This window comes from Marmota marmota, unplaced genomic scaffold, assembly GCF_001458135.2.
Source record: "Marmota marmota marmota unplaced genomic scaffold, marMar, whole genome shotgun sequence".
Taxonomy (NCBI): Eukaryota; Metazoa; Chordata; class Mammalia; order Rodentia; family Sciuridae; genus Marmota; species Marmota marmota.
The window spans coordinates 2,741,727-2,762,223 of NW_025999949.1; positions in this window are offsets into that span (position 1 = coordinate 2,741,727).

Sequence of the window (20,497 nt, forward strand, 5' to 3'; positions counted from 1 at the left end):
ACTTAAAAGTGGAAGTGCTCAGTGAGGACAGCCTGTGTCTCTTGGCGATCTGTTCCTGGCATTTTTCTTAGGCTTCTTTCATTCTCTTGGTCAAAAATTCAGCATATTCTGCCACATCTTCCTTATTCTTCTTAGTACGCTATTTTTCTTCAGAGCAATACACCAGCATCTGTGTTGCAGGACACATGGGGTAATAAGATGCTGAATCTTCAATTGATCCCTAGTTTCTTGCCTTCCTTGTTTAAGGATTTCTGACAACATATTGGCAGATGTCATTGTCTTAAGAGAGATTGAAAATTTGCAGATTTTACTAGCTCTTTTGAGTCCCAGGCAATGAAGCAAAATAGTACCCATAAGTCCAGGAATATCCTTCTCTCTTTCTCTCTCTCTCTCTCTCTCTCTCTCTCTCTCTCTCTCTCTCCCCTCCTCATTATTTTTTTACAATAACCAAGTTAAGGAATGCTCAGATTGGTATCCACAATGCAACCCCAAATAGATTTGTTCTTTCTCTCTACAGTTCTTGGTCTGTAACAGCAGTGTCCCTTACGAAGTAGCAGGCGAACATAGCAATGGGTCAAGACACACTGCTTCTTGAAAAAACCTTGTGTGTTGTTCCTGCCCCTGATTTGGACCACAGAACCCTTCCATTCTTCACCCAGAGCATCAGCAGCAATTTCTGTGGCCATATGCTTCTCTTAAAAAGTATGAAGTTTTCATTCATCATCCACTTCAATGAGTTTCTGGCAGTCAGTGGTTGGGAAGGAAATATTCAGTGTCACTCAGAATTCATATAATTTCAACAAAACAAAAACCTATAGCCAGGCTGACTCTTTCTAGTACTTAGGATCTCTCTCTCTCTCTCTCTCTCTCACTTAGGATTGAACCCAGGGATACTTAACCAGTGAAGCACATCTACAGCCCTTTTTTATATATTATTTAGAGACAGGATCACACTGAGGGTCTTGCTAAGTTGCTGAGGCCAGTTTTGATCTTGCCATCCTCCTGTTTCAGCCTCCCAAGTTGCTTACAGGCGTGGATCACCATGCCCGGCGGAGCCCAGTGCAAACATTTTTCACTGGCCTTGTGCAGGACACTGAGTGGCCCTGACAGATGAAGCACATGATTTTAGAGTAGTTTTTTCAAAAATCTAAGTAGATTGCTTTCAAAGGTAGATTAATGGGGCTGGGGCTCAGTGGAGAGCACTTAGCTGGCACATGTGAGGCACTGGGTTTGATCCTCAGCACCACATTAAAAAAAAGTAAATAAAATAAAGTTATTGTGCCCGTCTACAACCTAAAAAAAAAGGCTGATTAACAGGAGAAAAAAATATGAATTTATTTAATGTTTTAGGTGACACAGGAACCTCCAGAAAAAAGGTAGATTTTCTTTGTTTTTTTTTTTTACATCTTTTGAGGATCAAATAACTTTAGGATTCAAAGTGTGAAAGCCATAAATATACATTCGAATGAGTAAATTGCAAATTGCTACACAGGAAAGCCGTTCAAACCTGAAATATTAAAGAAATTCACTGTTTCCTTAAGAAAGGTGGGGGGAGGAATTTGGCTTTAGTTGGTATTTATTGAATGAATGGATTTTCCAGATAGACCAAAAAAAAAAAAAAAAACAAGTTTTGTACAACTAGTATAGAAAGGGAAGGAATAAAATGAGTTGCAAAAGGCCAATGTTCAGATGATGGCAAATCCAGGGCTCTAAGCTTTCATTAAAGGCTTAAGTACTTGGACTATTTGAAGTTGTATTTAAAGAAAAAGAAAATGGTAACCAAAGTATTTTAAGTGGAGAAAAATAAGTCTGAACTTACCACAAATTAGATTCCAGAATGATTAAAACTTGAATGTAAAATAAAACAAATACTTAAAAATGGAAGAACAAAGTGTAGTGCGTGCTTATTAGTCTTAAGTGAGAGAAACCTTGCTAAGCTAAACATTTCTGAAGTGGAAAAGCATCCACAGTAAGACTGACACTTCAGGGGCAGGGACAGAGTCTGTTATGTACCCAGATGTTCATTGTAATATTATTTATAACCAGAAACTAATACATGTCCTCAAATAAGAAGGGTGAAACAAGTGTGGCCTTCTCTACACTTGCTATTATGTTGCCATCGTAATTGAAGGGGATCTTTGGGGAATGGAGTGATAATCAAGACAGGCACATTCTGCCCTCTGGGAGCTGATGTTCTACTGGGGAAGACTGATAATAACTAGCAGATATGTAAGACAATTCCAGATGTGGCATGTCACAGAGGTCTGTGGTAGAGGATCACAAGTGGGTCAAAGAGGGCTATTCAGAAGGGGCATACACGGAAGGACTGTTCCAGGAGGTGGCATTTGAAGGGAAACATGACTCATGAGAGGGAGCCAGAAAAATAAACAGCCAGGGACACACATTCCAGGCATATGGAACAGCAATTTCTAAGATGCTGGAGTCTTCTGCGGGAGGGACGGGATGGAAGGTGTGTGACTGGAGAGGGAGCCAGGGGGAAATTGGAACTCCAAGGAGGGGAAAGTGAGTGAGGCCAAACCTCAAGGCCTCGTGGGCTGTGGGTGGAACTTGGATTGTGTTCTCAGAGCAGAATGCTCCAGAGAAGATGGAGGGGAGTGTCTCTTGGTCTAGGAGTTGCTGAAGGCCTCCAGGACAGGGTGACAGGGACGCTACTTTAACCCATGTTCAGTAAACAAGTCTGACATAGAATGATGTCAACTCTATCATTTCTACTATAGGAAAAAATGACTAAAAGAAACCAAGTTTGTAGGTGAACAATAAAAAGGTGACAGTGATTGCTTCCAGGTCGTAGGATCACACATGATTTCTACTTATTTCTGGTATGCTTTTTTGTACATAAAACACTAGAGGCGATTTCAGAACCTGAATTTGTATCAGTCACAGTACTTAGTTGCAGAATTCCCTCTTTCTGCCTTGAGTTGAGGGTGATTTTTTCCTGGGTGTTAGGATTGAGATTCCAGGACTATGGAGAGCAAGCTTGGATGCCCTACAGCTGGGAGCAACTTGGCCTGGACCATTTCCTCAGCCCATCCCAGACCATCCAGTTTGCCACAGGCACTACCCCACCTCTGCGCCTCTAGGGTGCTGATTCTACCATGGGAAGCCCATGTGCCAGGCTCCCGGACAAACTCCCTAGGCTCCCTCAGAAGGAGCAGACATAGATCCCCCCATGAAGGCCTCGTGGCCCAACTGGGAAGATGAACAGAGACCTAACTAAGAACCATCACACGTTCAAAGGTACAGAAGAGGGACACACCCACCCACACCTGCAGGTATCAGCACAGCTTCTGAAGGAGGAGGATCTAGGCCCAGGATGACCCCAGGGAATGAAAAAAGTCACTCTGGGCAGAGGGAGGCAGAGACAGGAAACAGGGACAGAGGTACGGACGGCTGGAGTGGGGTGGAGTAGCTCCTTGTTTCCAGGACAGTCCCACCAGCCCTCTTGGCTTGAAATCTCCAAACGGAAACATCCCACAGTTCTGTTCCTCTGACAGGAGGACTGCAACCAGTGAGCTTCCTCAAAGTCCTCAGGCCTCCCCACCCCATCTCTCCTGGCAAGTCACATATTGGTCCTAAGGTCCTGCTCCTCTCTTCTTAGCCTGGGTGATACTGAGTTCCCAGAGTCAGTACGTCCCACACTGAGGCCAGCCCTTGTCCCAGGACTGTCTCCTCCCCGTGTCTTTTTGGTGAGGGAAGAGGGCTGGTGGCCATACCCCGGAGCCTAAGTATGACATTTCTCCATGCCCCCTCCCACCCCATGTGTTCCTCTTGGCAGACCTCCTCGCTGCCTCTCCCTCCCCACTGCCTCTCGCTCCCCACCCTGCCTTTGGCCGCACACCCACCTCCTCTCTTTATGAAGCCCCTGAGAGGTGGATGCAGTTTCTCACGGGGCTACTGAGACACCTGGGCCGTGTCTTGGGAGAAGGAGGAGCAGATCCCAGAGCAGAGGACAGCAGTGCTATTGCAGCAACAAAAGGCCCGCTGTGAGGGCTCTTCTCCCGGGAGATGAGGAACGGTCCCATCAGCTGTCTAAGGTTCAAACAGCCTCACGAGACCTCTTCCCAAGACCAGCCTCCCACCATCTTGCTCAAGGACCCAAAGACAGCAGAGAGGTTTGAGGATGTATGCCCAGGACCCAGCAGCTGGGCACAGCTGGGAGAAACCACAGTCAGGTCCTCTCTTGCCCTCCAATGCGGTCCTCTGACCACGTGCCCCTCTTCCCCGCCTCCATGCTATTCCACCCAGGTGTCCACCCCACTGGCCTTGCTGGGTGCAGCTTCCCAGACCAGCACTGGCCGCTGCAGCTCCTCCCACATACAGGGACTCATCTAGCGCAGCGTGGCTCAGAGTGTCCACCATCATATACAATTCAAAAAATAATAATTTTTGATCTTTTAGTTCTACATGACAGTAGAGTGTAATGTGACTAAGTTACACAAACATGGAGTACATCTTATTCTAATTAGGATCCCAGGTATACATGACGTAGAGATTCACTGTGGTATATTCGTAAATGCACATAGGAAAGTTATGTCAGAATCATTCCACTGTCTATCCCCTTCCCTTCCCTTCCCTTCATTCCCCTTTGTCTAATCTACTCAACTTCTACTCTTCCCCTCCTTAGCTTGCTGTGTGTTAGCATCCACGTATCAAAGAAAACTTTCGGCCTTTGGTTTTTTGGAATTGGCTTATTTTGCTTAGCACGAGAGTCTCCAGATACATCTATTTTCTGGCAAATGTCGTAAAGTCGTTTTTTATGGCTGAGTAATACTCCATTGTGTATATGTACCACAATTTCTTTATTCATCTGTTGAAGGGCACCTAGTTTGGTTCCATAGCTTAGCTATTATGAATTGAGCTGCTATAAACATTGATGTGGCTGCATCACTGTAGTATGCTGATTTTTAAGTCCTTTGGGTATATGACAAAGAGTGGAATAACTGGGTCAAATGGTGATTCCATTCCAAGTTTTCTGAGGAATCTCCATACTGCTTTCCAGAGTGGTTGCACCAATTTGCAGTCCTACCAGCACTGTACCCTTTTCCCCACATCCTTGTCAACATTTATTGTTACTTGTATTCTTGATCATCACATCCAATTTAAAAGAGAAACCAAGGCTCCCAAGGGACAAGGACCTTGCCCACGGTCACACCCAAGGCTTAGAACCTATATCAGCTGGGTCTCTGAAGCCAGCTCCGAGGAGCAGACCATTTCCCAAGGGGACAGCCTGATCCCATACAGAGATGGGTGGTGGTGAACCAGCCTGGGGTTGGGGCCATGGACCAGCAGGGGCAGAATAAATTCCGCAGAAGAACAGAATCTGGAAGGGTGAAGGGTGCTGTCAGCTGGTAGAGAGAGGAGCAGCTATTCCTGGTGGAGGCCCAGCCTGTGCCCAGCTCTGGAGGTGGAACCCAGCCCCAGAAGTCTACTCTGTGGTGGCGGCAGGAGCAGCAGGGGTGAGACTGGAAGACCCATCCTCTTGTGTGGAAGTCCCGGCCTCCCTGCCAGGCCTTCTGCCTGACCTGGGCCTTGGCAGCTCTGCCTCCCAGTACCTATTTGCCCTCCTTCTGCTGTCCCCAGGCTCAGTCGCAGAGCTGTCTCCTCACATCTGTTGCTTCCACTTTGTCCTGTCTTGGCTCAGACACCACAGATTGCTGCCTACTGAAGGGTTATAGTCACAGCATATCTGTACAGGTTAAGAAAAATTAAAAATTGGCAGATTTAACCATATGGAAAGCCAAAGGTTTCCATACAACCTGTTATATATGTGCCCCACCAATTCGTATGTTGAAGCCTGAATGCCCAATGTGAGGGAATTTAAAGATGGGGCCTTTGAGAGGTCACTAGGGTTGGATGAGGTCATGAGGCCCTCATGATAGGATCAGTGTCCTCATAAGATGAGACACCAGAGGGCTCCCTCTCTCTCCCCACCACTGAGATGCAGTGAGATGGCTGACATCTGCAAGCCAGAGAAGCCTCCCCAGAGACCTAGTCTACTGGGACCCTGATCTGGGATGTCCAGCCCCTGGAACTGTGGGGAAACAAAGACCTGTTGCTTTAGCCATGGAATCTAAGGTGTCTTATGGGCAGCTAGAGCAGATTAATATACAGTCTAGGGGAAGTTTAAAGACCTGAAATGTGAGTGGGGGGGAATTCTCAACATATGTAAGAGGTAAAGTGTTCATAATATTAAAAATTTTATAAAGAAATCAGCTAAAAAAAGTACAAATATCTCAATAAAAAATGAACAAAGGACAAAGAGAGACAATTTATGAAAAGCTATAAATTGTCAATAAACCTAACACATTCTCTATCATTCTGTGATAGAACAATGGATCCCAAGTCTGTCCAGGTCCTAATTCCCAGGGCTATCTTACATGGAAAAAGGGACTTTACAGATGTGGTGACATTAAGGATGTTGAGATGGGGAGATGATCCTGGGTTATCCAGTGGGTCCAGTGTGATCACAAGGGTCCTTGTGGGTGACAGAAGGAGGCTAAGGAATCTGGTTTGAGAAGAGATGTGATGATGGAAGCGAAAGTTGGACGGATGTCTCTGAAGATGGAGAAAGGGCCCCAAGTCCTGGAAGGCAGGTGCCTTCAATAAACTGGAAAAGGCAAGGAAATAGCCTCTCCTAGAGCTTCTAGAAGGGAATGCAACCCTTCTGGATCATTGATTTCAGCCTGTGGGACCCATTCTGACCTCCAGACCTGTAAAATAATACGTGGTATTGTTTTAAGCCACCAACTCTGTAGTAATTTGTACAACAACAAAAGGAAACTAAGGCAATGACCAGTCAAGAAAATATAAATGAAAAGAATGACATTTATGCCATTAGGTCAGCATAAATGAAGAGTGTACATGCAGATGCTTTTGGTAAAAATATAAATTTGTATGCCTTCCTGGTGGGTGTCAATTGGTAGTATCTATGAAATCTTTAAACATGCATGCTTTTTGAGCTCACAAGATTATTTTTTACTACCTCCCAAAGCACTGATTGCCAACTGCATTTCTAGTGGAACTCTTCCACTAGAAGAGAGGGATGTGAGACTATAATCACTAAAGCCGTGTTAGGAGCTGGAGCTGATACCTAGCTTCACTTTGCCCCTACAGAAACTTCCTGGGCCTTCTCAGGGTCCCAAGGATCACACTTTGAGAACCACTATCCCAGAGGAATAAGTGGATGGACAAACAAAAAACTATACAAGGATGTTTAACATAATATTATTATACAACATTATACAACAATTATACATTATTTCCACCTGAAAAAAAATAGAACCCACCTAGCCTCTCAAAAAGGAGACTTCTGAAAAACTACTCAGCATCACTAATCATCAGGGAAATGCAAATTTAAACCACAATGAGATATGAGACTTGTACAGAAAAGACTTGAAAAGAGATATATCACAGCATGTTATGGCCTAGATAGGAGGGGTTCCCCAAAAGCTCATGTGTGAGACAATGCAAGAAGGTTTAGAGGTGAAATGATTGGCTTGTGAGAGTCTGAACCTAAGAGAGCATTAATTCCTGATAGGTGACTGTAGACAGGTAGGCTGTGGCTGGAGGAGGTGGGTCACTGGGGGCATGACCTTAGACTTTATATTTATCCTTGATGAGAGGAGACCTCCCTTTCCCTGCTCCCTGGCGCCAGGTTCCCAGCTGCTCTCCTCTGCCACACACCTCTGCCATGATGTTCTGCCTCATCTTGGGCCCAGAGGCATGGGGCTAGCTGTCTATGTAACTGAGACTTCTGAAACCCTGAGTCCACAGATAAACTTTTCTTCTTTTAATTATTCTTATCAGGTCCTAGCAAAAACATCAGACTAAAACCCAGCATTAACAGTGACCATCACTGGGTGGTGGAATTAAGATGATCTTTACTTTCTTTTTTATACCTTTATGTATTTTCTGTGTTTAGAAAAATAAATATGTATTCCTTCTATAATCAGAAAAAAAAAGCTAGTTAAACCCTGAATAATGAATGAAAAACAAGTGAATGAATGGTTAGACTGTGAGAGAGCATTGGGGGGAGAGAAAGGAAGTTAGCTGATGGAATGAGACGTAAACCTATCTTATGTGACACAGTTTGAACAAACATTAGTGCCAGATACCTTCCCTTGGCACCTCTAACTCCATTCTCCCTTTTCCTCCTGACTCTGGGCCTGGGGCAGCTGAACTGCCTGAGCCTGTCAGCCACACCTTTGCCCTCTGATTGGGTTCTGGCAGAGATGAGAGAGTGGGGGAGTGTGATGGGTTGGTCCCCAAGTTCCTCCACCGTGTCCCTGCCAAGAGTGTGCTACAGCCTGCTGTGTCCTCTCAGCTCCTACCCCAGCAGGACTCCCCTCTGGGTTCCCTCCCCTTGGTCTAGTGGTGAAAGTTTCCTGTTCTGGCCAGCCCCAGGGTACTGGAGGATCCCTTGTTAGTTTCTATAAATTCCACCCATAACTTTGTAAACTAGCCTTTTTGATTCTATCATCTGTTTCCAACTAGGATCCTAATACACAAGTCCTGTGTGTGTGTGTGTGTGTGTGTTTACTATGAAGTGTGTTTACTATGAAGGAGTGCTTTTCTTCAAAGTATGTTAGAATGTTATGTAAAATCCTCCCTCCTTTTCCTTTGGTGCTAGGGATCAAACCCAGGGGAGCATTACTACTGAGCTACATTGGCAGTTCTTTTTGTTTTTTTTATTTTGAGACAGGGTCTTGCTAAGTTGCTCAGGCTGGTCTCAAATTTGCAATCCTCCTACCTCAGCCTCCTGAGTCCCTGGGATCACAGGTGTGTACTACCGCACTTGGCGTTAATGGTCCTATTTTAAAAAATGGGTACATACCAGGTGTGTGTCATATATCTCAGACAATAAATACAAGCACTAAAAAATTTGTTCTGTGGTCTGACTTAATTCAATTGTGCATTCCATTCCACTGGGGAGGCAAATCTTAGTAACTCCCTTAGTCTGGGACTTACTCCCCTACCTATCCAGTTCCATGGCTAAGAAACTCCCAGTGTTGAGGCACAGGCGGGCAGTATGTCATCTGGTCACATCGCCTTCTTTTGGTGGGATCCTAAGGCATCTGCAACCCCCACATGTTGCTGGCAGAAGTGGAAACTGGGATAACTTCTTTGGAAATAGTTTTTCAGAATCTATCAAAGTTGAACAAACATCCTCTATGATCCAGCAAGTCCACCCCTAATTATATCTCCTAGGAAATGAATATGTACATATAAAAGAAGAATGTCTGTAACAACATTATTCTTAACAGCTCAATACTAGAAACAACTCAGAGTCCACTAAGATAAACTAATGTATTCACATTATGGAATTTTGTACACCAATAATAATGAACTACTTTTCTGATAATGAACTAATTTCACGTTCAACAGCAAGGGTGGATCCATGAACATAATGTGAAACAAAAGAAGACAAACACAACAGGATATGAACTGGATAATTCCACTCATAAACTTACCAAACAGTAAGAGCTCATCTTCAGCATCAGAAGTCAGGGGAGTGGTGAACAGTAGCGAGACTGGAAAGGTAACTACCCGGAGGGACTCAGGGAGGGGCTGAAAATTCTTGAACTTGAACTGATCACGGGTCACATAGGTGGGCTCAGGTGTGATGGCATCACACTGTACTATTTGTGTCATCGGAAATTCTCTGAAGCTAATTTATAGACTTATTTAAAAAAAAAAACACATAGTAGACTTGTATCCTAAGTCCTATATATCCCCTAAACTTGTTTTAAACTCAAAAGCCAGTAGAGCCACTCCTTTTTCCTGTGCTGTAACTTTTCACCCTTAAAGTATTTGCCTCAAATAGCCCCCAACTGATAAGGAAAGAGCAAAAAGAAAAAGAAAATGGAGCAGTAGTGGGAGGAAGAACTCTGGTTAATGAAAGAATATTGTCCTGTACAATGAATATTATATATATATATATATATATATATATATATATATATATATATAATGTGAATATATAAACATGTATAAATATATATTCACATGTAAGACCAATTTGTAATAATTATGAAATTGGTGACAAAGTTAATTACATCACAAAGTTTCCACATCAGGGCAGGTGAATGTGTAGAGGAGGTGATACAGTCATTCAATCTGGATTTTTCTCTATTGTACATTGTACACAATTGTGTGCATTTAAAACTTTGGGGAGAAATAGGATTAAGGTTGGCTTATGATGTGCTTTTTATTAAAAACAACATTGTACTCCTAAACATGAAAAACTTGTGCATTCATTTCCTTCCTTCCTTCCTTTTCTCTTTTAGTACTGGGGATTAAACCCAGAGTGCTTAACCACAGAGCCACATCCCCAGACCTTTGTAAATTTATTTATTTAGAAACAGGGTCTCTGAGTTGCTTAGCATCTCGTTTTTGCTGAGGCTGGCTTTGAACTTGTGATCCTCCTGCCTCAGCCTGCAGGGATTACAGGCCTGCGCCGCAGCGCCTGGCTGTACGCATTCATTTCCTATCAAAGTAATTTAACCCAAAGCCTTCCAACATGGGTATGTACAACGTTTCATAATTTAAATCTTTTTCAGTCCTTATTTTTGGAGTGCATCAGCTAGGATGGCAGATATAATCTTCTGCCACTAGATGGCTCCGAGCCTCACAGTGGCGCGGCAATGAGGGTTTTGTCTATTTATACAGATGGATCACTGACCCTCCTGCTACAGTTTCATAATAGGCTTATGTAATGCTGGCCTCTCCGTTGCAGTTCATCACTCAGAAGACGGGCAGGGGGACTTCAAGGACGCGATGCCCCAACACAAGGTTGGAAGAGTTGAGAGAAGTGTCTGTCCTTGTGTGACCGAGCAGAACCCCACCCCTCTGGAATTTGTCCCTGGAGATGCTAGTGAGCCTGGAAAACAAAGAGCTAGCTGCCTGAAGCAGGAGACCAGCGGGATGCGCAGACCAAGTCATCCTTACAATTTGGAACCAGCAGAGGAGCCAGTGGCCAAGGAATACCTCTGTCCCGCATTTCGGCTCTGACTGCAGGCGCCACTTAAAACAGGGTCCTACCCGCCCCGCCCCACCAGGTCCCCAGGGACCACCAACACAGCTGCGGAACTCTCCGCACTCCTGGAGCCGGTGGCCAGGGCCTCCCATCAGTTGTTGGCTACCGTGCTGTCCTAGACGCACAACAGCTCTTGTAGCCCGCGCAGCACGTTGCGCTCAGCAGGTGCATGTAAAGCATCTGATGAAACCCATGTGGGCGGATGGAAAGCTGTTTATCTGAAAGACTGGTGAAATAGTCACCAAGGTTTGGTTCTTAAAAAAAAAAAATGCTCATATTCTCCAATAACAGAAATTGCTTCTAATGAATGGCCCGGGATGGCCATCTGGAGGCTGAGGAACTCGGCTCCTTAAATCCTGCCCATTTTAGTGGAAGGGTTAAGTTTGCAAACTCTGGAGTAAGACTGTGGGTTAAACCCCAGTGTCTCTTAGCTGTGTGGTGATGGGCAAGTGATTAATCTTTCCCCACCTCAGTTTGGCTTCAGTAAAATGGGAACAATATTATTACTATTTCATGGGTTTGTGAAGATTAAATAATACTCAGCATGCTTGGAGCAGCTCCTAGGCATGTGGGAACTCCTAGGTGGGAGTTCAGTGGTGACTAAGAGTCAGGGTCCAAGCAGAATGCCTCCAGCCGGAACCCTCTGTGTAACTTGGACAAGTTACCTAAACTCTCTAGGCCTTGATTTCTTCATCTGAAAGGTGGGGGTAATAATATTTATCTCATTAAGTTGGTATGAAAATAGGAAAGATTGGGAGTTACCAACACATATTAGCTACTATTGTCACTCAGGACATGCAGTAAGTAGCTTGGATAGCCCTGGGTAGCTTCGGTATCAGTCATTATATTAACTTCCAAATACACTGGGCTCTCCATATCCACCGGTTCTGCATTTGCAGATTCAACCCATCATGAATTGAAAGTGTAGTGAGGCCTGTGATGGTTGTGTCTGTATAAAACATATGCAGACTTTTTTCCTTGTCATCATCCCTAAACAATACAGTATAACAAGTACTTACATAACATCTGCACTGTATTCTGTATTAAAAGTAATCTAGAGATGATTTAAAGTATGTGGGAAGATGTGTATAGGTTGTATGCAAATGCTATACCATTTTCTATAAGGGATGTGAGCATCCATGATTTGGGTATCCACAGATGGTCCTGCAAACAATGCACTGCAGGTACCTGTGCTGGCAACTTCCTGCCTTTTCTCTAACTCCTTACTCCCATCTGATTTCATATAACATTTTTACATTTGCTACTTTACTTGGATCACAAAGCTCCTCAGACCTCTTTCCCCCACCCAAAGCCTTGCTTTAATCCTAAAATCGGTGGTGATTGGTGAAATAAGTGCTTCTCAATATAGACAAGTGTCCATCATCTCAGAGAAGTCAAGAAAAATGGAGACACTTGGTCAGAGGGAAGGAGAGGAGGTGGACTGCTGGGAGTGACTTGTGAGCTTTATCCAAGCCAGTGGTTCCCACCCTTTTCTCACTGATGGGGTTTACGTCTCTTTTGAAAATGCAGCAATAACTGAGTACTCACCTGAGAACTGACCATCAGAGCGCCAGTTTTAGAGTCTACACAGGGTCAGATTGAGACCTGTGGCAAGATGGAAGTGGGCATCCCTTTCAAATTAGTCTTTGAAAAAAAAAATGATTAGCAATGTCAGAGAGAAACTGATTTTATAGTAATAAAGATCATGTGGCTTTTTGTGTTTGATTAGAATATAAACATGTAGTTTTCTGAACTTCTTGAACCCATTTAGAAGTTAAGTAACTGACTGAGCTGGGTGTGGTAGTGCATGCCCATAAATTTCAGCAACTTGAAAGCCTGAGGCAGGAAGATTCCAAGTGGCAGGCCAACCTAGGCAACTTAGCAAGACCCTGTCTCAAAATGGAAGGGGGGGGGCTGGGGACATGGCTTAGTGGCACAGCGCCCCTGGGTTCAATTCCCAATACCTAAAAACAAAAACCACCTGACTGATTTCTGATAGTGAACTGAACCCCATCTGTGCCACTGACAGTGAACAAATGCGACTGGCAGGCCACTCACAAGCAAAATTATGCAACTGAAAGAGCCCCGGTGAGGGGTGGTCTCTCCCTTTTCACTTGAGGCTGTAAGACAGCAATTTCAGGTTTTTTCCTTAGGCAGGGGAACCTGAGTGAGCTGATACCACTTTTCTTATTTACTCAGTGCCTCTGGGGCAAAATTAGACAAAGCACCTAAGCCCCTGCCAACCTACCACACTTCAGTTCACACCAGGGTTCAGGGTTTCGGCTAAGACCCACAAACTAGACTGTCCACATTTAAACACCAAGAAGGCCATTAGCAGGTCTTTGTATATGCAAATGCTTCCCTCTGATATGCATAGTGATGGGACAGAGGTGGCCAGGAGGAGAGGGGATGACAGGAAAAGCAACTACCTGGAAGCCACAAAGTGGATGAAGGCTCTGAGAGGGGACTTGTGTCCGGAATGCTGATGTGGCTGAGCAGCTGCCCAGATTTTCTCTGCAATCAGGGGGTTTGTCTGGTTTTGCATACTAGACTGGCTCACCAGGCTCTTTAAGGCAGAGAACACTTAGAACACTTGAGGAGCCTGGAGTCTCGTCAGCCGTCCCTCAGCGGCCAGGCCAGTGGTGGCTTGGTATCACAGGAAGCCCTTCTTAGACTACTATAGGCCAGGCCCCATTTGGGGCCTTGTGCTCAGTGGGCCTGCATGAGGGTGTCCACGGGGTGGGTTGTTGGGGAGAGACAGGGTGTGCTTGCGTTTGTTTTCAGAGCCAGGAATCCATGGGTCTGACAGTTTTGAAGATTTGGTTCATTCCCAAACACAGGGAGGTGATTGTCAGCATGTCTGTGTTACAGCAAAGGCTTTGTGTGGAGAACGAGGATCAGCGGAGGGCTGGGGCCTCAGGGGTGCCTGCCTTCTGGCTTCCCATGGCTTTTGCTGACACTGACCAGCTCAAAGCTAGGAGGAGGCCCCCAGGGTGCTCCCAGTCTGGCTGGCAGCAAAAAATTAGCTGTTGGTACTGAAATAGCGCCCTGCCCCAGAGGCCTCAGGAAAAGCCATGTTATGGAAAGCAGTGGATGTCAAAGTACGGTCTCCTCAGCGGAGGCAGGGACATAACCCAGGAGCTTATAAGAAAAGCAAATTCACAGGCCCCACTGAATCAGCAGTTCTGGGCACGTGGCCTGTGTGATAAGCCTTCAGGGGGATCCTGAAGCAGGCTCAAGTTTAACGCAGGGATTCACTGCCAGCCCTTAGTCCTCCTTCTCTGTGGCCTTGGGGGGCCCTAGGGACAAAGCCTGGTTATAAGTCCCACCCTGCTCAGATAGTGCCAGCTAAATAAGGCTCCTACATGCAGTCCTTACTCAGGTGCAAAACCCAAGAAGTCAGTCTTGGGGATGGGATCCGGGAAGCCTAAGGGCTCCCTGTTAAATTGGCACTGCCCACAGCAGTCCCAGGGGTGGGACCCAGGAACCAGAAACCTGTGCGCCTCTGGAGATCTTGGAAGGTGCTGAGGAGGCTGGACCATGCCACAGTGACCTCAGTTCTTGGGGACAGCTGGAGCTGCTTCCCACATGGGCAAGGGGCTTCTGAGCAGGAGGCAGAAAGGACAGGATGCTGCAGGGCAATCAGGTGTCCTCAGGCCCTGCTAATGGCCAACTTGCTCCATAGTAAAAGAGCTGAGAGGTGGCTGGACGTTTTTGTGACTCCTTGTGACTGAGGCAGGATAAATACTCATGGTTGAAGACCGCCAGGCTGTGGCTACACAGGGACGCGCCCTGCGCTTTCTCTTATAAGCCAAGGGAAGAGTTCTGGGGAGCAAAGTGGGGTTTATTTGCTAAGACTGATGAGGTGCAGAGAAGTGCAGCATGCAGAAGCCTCTCTGGGGCTCTTCCCAGCCTGGGGACACAGCTCCCAGAGCCCACAGCCCTCAGAGACAGGAGGTGGCCAGAGGGCAGCACCACACTCTTCTTGTGGGTGAGAATGAGCCCTCTTCCCTTCCCTGCTAGCAGGGAAGTAGGGGAGCCAGTGGGGCGCCGAATGCAGATCCTCCAGTAGCTCCTTCTTATCTTGACTATTTAGTCCCAAAATTTCACCAAACCACTTCCATTGGGGGAATCCAAAATAAAATCGCAGCCAATCAAATAAACAAACAGCTCTCCAAATAAAGCTCTACAGCTCACTAGTTTTTACTTCTAAGTACTCATCTGACCAGGGGGCGATATTGTCTTTGCATAGCATAGTGGTAGGGTTTGTGTATTCTGGAGTCAGACTCTCTGGATTTAAAGCCTAACATTGCCAATTTCCAGCTGTGTGACCTCAAGGACATTACCTAAACTTTCTGTTCTCAGTTTCTCCAGCTATAAAATAGTGTTATTAATAATAATAACTACCTCATAAAATCATTATAAAAATAAAATTTTATATATAAAATATTATATTTATGTATAAGTATATATTTTATATTATATATATGGCACTCAGAACAGTAACTGGCACATAGCTATGTTATATGAATATTAAAATGCCCTATGAGTGTTAAATAAGATTTCGAAGGAAGCTGTGGTGGCTTTGGCCTGTGTCAATTTAGCTAGGCTGAACTACATTTCCCAGAGTTCCCTTCCCTGTATATTTGGGCGAGGGTGGGCCACAAGAGAGTGACTCTTGGGAGTGAAGTTGAAAGTGAAGCAGCCATCCACTTGCAGCTGGAACTACTGCTAGCTCAGTTCCTGGTGTGAGTAGCCCTGGCCCAGCTGCTCACCTGGGCTAACCGAGTACGTCCGGCTCCAAGACCCACAGCAGACACCTGCATCAGCTGCCAGTGTCATGGGGCAAGAACCCATACGTACCTGTCTTAAACTCTCCCTGGGGGCTCCAGCTCCTGCCTGTGACTCACCTGGTCCTTGCTCTTCCCAGGTCACTCCTTCCTTCCTGGCTGCTGTGCTCCATGCCTCAAGCTGGATTTCAACAAAGCGAACAAGGGAATAAGGGGAAAAAATAGTTTTCTGAAGCTGAAGGACACAAATCCTCAAAAAGAAATATTTATAATATACAAAGAGTGGCATAATTTACAAGAAGGCATTCAGAGACAAGACGGAGATGACTGAGGGGCTGGGGGGACAGAGAGGGAGGGAGGGAGGGAGGGAGGGAGGAAAGGAAAGGAAAGAAGAGAAAAGGGATGAAAAGAAATTGGCGATATAAAGACTAGCAGAGCTCCATAGTCACAAACATGAAAAAAATACCCGAACTCACCAGAGCTCAAAGAAATGCAAATTCAAGTGACTTTGTATCTACCAGACTGGAAACAAATGAAAATAGCTATGACACCTATGTTGGCAGCAATGCAAAGACAAGGAGAGCTTCATGCACTGTTGGTGGAACTGCAAATGTCAGAGACACCAGGAACGCAATGGGACAACATCTATTACGATGAAAAAATTTGATTTTTGACTCCACAATTCTACTCCTGGGAATCTGCCCCACAGAAGCCAAGGCACCCAAGACTCATGTGCAAGGATATTTATAGTCCCACTGTTTGCTATAGCAACAACCTGGAGCAGGGAAAGAGGTGAGGATGGAGGAGGCAGAATAAGTTGGGGGGCATCTGTACGTTGGCTCAGGACATATTAGGGAGGCTAGTGCAGCTGAATGGGGAGCACCCAAAAATAAGGGCAGAGCCTCCAATCCACGTGGTACCCATGGCAGAATTTTATCTCCTGTTTTAGTCAGCTTTTCACTGCTGTGACTAAAAGACCTGACAAGAACTATTGGAGAGGAGGAAAAGTTTATTTGGGGGCTCAAAGTTCAGAGATGTCAGTCCATAGACAGCTGCCTTCCTTCCTTAGGGTTTGAGGTCAGGCAGAATATCATGGTGGAGGGAAGCAGCTCACATGATGATCAGGCAGAAAGAGCGACTCCACTTGCCAGATACAAAATATGTACCTATATATACACCCCCACCAATGCCCACCTCCTCCAGCAATACCCTACCCACTCCAGTTGCCACCCATCAGGGGATTAACTCACTGACTGGGTTAAGGCTGTCATAACCCAATCATTTGTCTCCTGAATCCTCTTGCATTATCTCACTCAGGAGTTTCTGGGGGACACCTCACATCCAAACCATAATATCTCGCAACACAAATTCTGCCAACTCTCTCACCATCCTTTAAAAATATCCTTGGGCTGGTGTCCTTTTAGAGTCACTCTGAGAGGTGGAGTGACAGCAGGAGGAGCATTGAGAACCCTTGGATGTTGAAGTTTAATACTAACAAATAACAGCTGCCTTTTTAATAGTAATTCAGTGAGTGAATATTGGTGACAAAGCCACTATCATGCCTGACATGTACACTACCTTATACATGTGAGCTGGGCTTCATTTTTAATCTGCTGTCATATTTTTAAAAGGGTTAAGAAAATGCTGACGCCATCAGGAAAATACATGCAGCAAAGCCCAGCCACAGCCACCGTTCCCCTTTAGGGGAGCCACAGAGCACCTGCAGGGCATAGACCCTGAGCAGTACCGAGTGACAAGGATATCACAGTGGCCCGACAACGGGTGATGGATGAAATAAACATTGGCATGGAGATGTTGAGTTTGCGAATGAGAACACATTAAAAACAAATTTTGTATGGCAAGGAACTTCCAGGTGTAAGTTTGAAATGCACAAAACATTTATTGTTTACAGATTCATATCCATGTTACAATATATAATATAAATATGCAAAGGAGGGTTGTGCACTGGCTCCTGGGTAGAGGTCCTCTGGAGAAGGACTGAGAGAAAAGGCCTTAGGGAGACATGAAACCTGACAGGTATTTTTTTGTCTTTTTCTTTCCTTCTTTTTTTCTTTTGTCCTGGGGATTGAACCCAGGAGTGCTTTACTACTAAGCTACATCCCCAGACCCTTTTTAAATTTTTATTTTGAGGTAGTATTTCCCTAAGTTGCTTAGGGCCTTGCTAAATTGCTGGGGCTGGCCTCAAACTTACAATACTCCTGCCTCGGACTCCCAAGTTGCTGGGATTGTAGGTGTGCACCATCAGACCTGGTTTGTTTCTTTAAAAGATCTGAAATTGGAAGGGAAGATGAATCTTTGCAGATAGAGTTCAGTGGTCTCAATAAGGATGATTTAGGTAACTTCACAGAAGCATCCAGAAGTCAATATGGCTTTCCCATTAGATCCCAGGAAGTAGAACTAAGGGACACTCCTGATATGTGACTGTCATCATTTGAAGAATAATTAATACAAATAATAGCAGACATCACTATTTACGGAAGACACACTCTAGATACGACAGCTCCATAAGGCCAGTGTCAGTGTTGTCGTTTTATGGATGGAGAAACCAAGGCAGAGAGTCTGGGTCTCGAGGTCAGTGTGATACAGCTGGAGCCTTAATCCAGGCCTGTTGAGCCCCAGAGTCTCTCCACTGGCTCCTCTGTCTTTACATACTTTTCCAATAAAGATTTAAAGCACAGCAGTGAGTTGTGAAGCTAATTTCCATAAGAAGCTTAAAATTAAAATAGCTCAAGTAAAGGTTTGGGTAAGTTATTGGGTAATGGATCTATTCTGGATGTTTAGGGAAGACAGGCAGTCCAGCCTTAGTGACGGAACGCACATGTCCTTGGAGGATCCCACCTTTTATGTGGGGACTTATCTGGTTTGAATATGGATAGTGTCCCTTACAGTCCATGGGTTAAAGGCTTGGTCCCTAGGTTGGCAGTATTGGGAAGTTCTATCGCACCGTTAAGAAGGAGGTTCTAGTGGAAGGTCCTTGGTCGTTGGGGCTCACATCTCTGTTTATCTTGAGATGTGAGTCCTTGCTCCTGCTATGATGTGCCACTCTTGCCAGAGGCCCAAACCAAAAAGGCTGCCAAACTTGGACTTGAACTTCCAGGACTGTGAACCAAAATAAACCTCTTTTTACTTTATAAGTAGCTCGTGAAGGGTATTTTGCTATAGTAACCCAAAGCTGACCAACACAGGTACCATGAACAGAAGTGAGTAGTCAGAACTTCCACAAAGACAAGGCTACAAATGAGATAATATATATTCTAGTTCAGCACTGAGTTTAAGTCCTAACTTTCCTTCTTGCTAGTTTTATGAGCTTGGGTAAGTTTTTAAAACTTTCCACACTCTGGTTTCTTTATCTGAAAAGTGGAGATAACAAAGAACCTCTGTGTTAGCCAGTTTTTTGTAGCTATGACCAAAATACTTAACAAGAACACCTTAGAGGAAGGCAGTTTTATTTTGGCTCATGATTTCAGAGGTTTGAGTCCATGGTTGGTCAGCTCCATTGCCCTGGGCCTGAGGTAAGGCAGAGCATCATGGTGGAAGAGTAGGACAAAGGACAGCTACTAGGCTCATGGCAGTTAGGAAGCAAAGAAAGAGAGGGGAGGGGGCCAGGGAGAAGATAAATTTTTCCAGGACAGTCCCCAGTGATCTACTTCTTCCAACTAGGACTTACTTCCCAATAGTCTATCCAGCTACCAATGGATTGATCCACTTCTGAGTTTGGAGACCTCGTGATCCAATTACTGCCCAAAAGCCCCACCTTGAACCTTGCTGCTGTGGGGACTATGCTTTCAACACAGGAACTTTGAGGGAACATTCCAGATTCAAACGACAGCAATTTTTTCCTCAGCCTATCGAGACAAGCAAAGATGATAAGCACGAATTATTTAGCCAATTGCTTAACACGCAACACTCTATCAGCATCTTTTGATCTATTGATCTTTCCATTATTTAGCCCTTGAAACTTGAGTCTGTGTCATTTAGGATGTGTTTAGCTGCAAATAACAGAAAAACTAATTAATCCAGGCTTCTATGAAAGACGTTTAATTTTCTCATGTAAAGAAAGCACAGCTCCAGGTATGGGGTGCATTACCACTAAAGACTCAGGCTCTATATCTATGTCTTGTTGCCTCATGGTTGCAAGATGGCTGTCATAAAGTCACATAGCAGTATTAAGGGAGGAAGAAAGGAAATGATCAAAAAGGTTTTGTTGTTGTTTATTCAAGGAGCAATTTTTCTTAAAAAAAAAAGAAATGCTCCTTCTAGACTTCTCATTACTCAATGTAAACTTATTTAACAATCAGCATGGAATGAACACTGGCTGATCAGAATGGAGCAAATTGTGGTAGCCCTGGAGAGAAGTCTTGGAGGCTTCCTCCTACATCTAATGTAGCCTTGTAGATACTGTATTATGGAAAGAAGCAGGAGGTCTAGGACAGGAGGGAGGGAGTAATTATCACCTGGTACAAAAGTGTTTCAATATTTTTTCAACTAACACATCATTCTGGTATGTTCTAGCTAAATATTAGCCCCATTCTTATCCCTAATTGGCTAGAGCTAGGTCACACTCTCACCCTGAGGCCTATCCGTACACAGGGAAATAGAATTGCCTGTGGTTTGAACTAAGGATGATCCA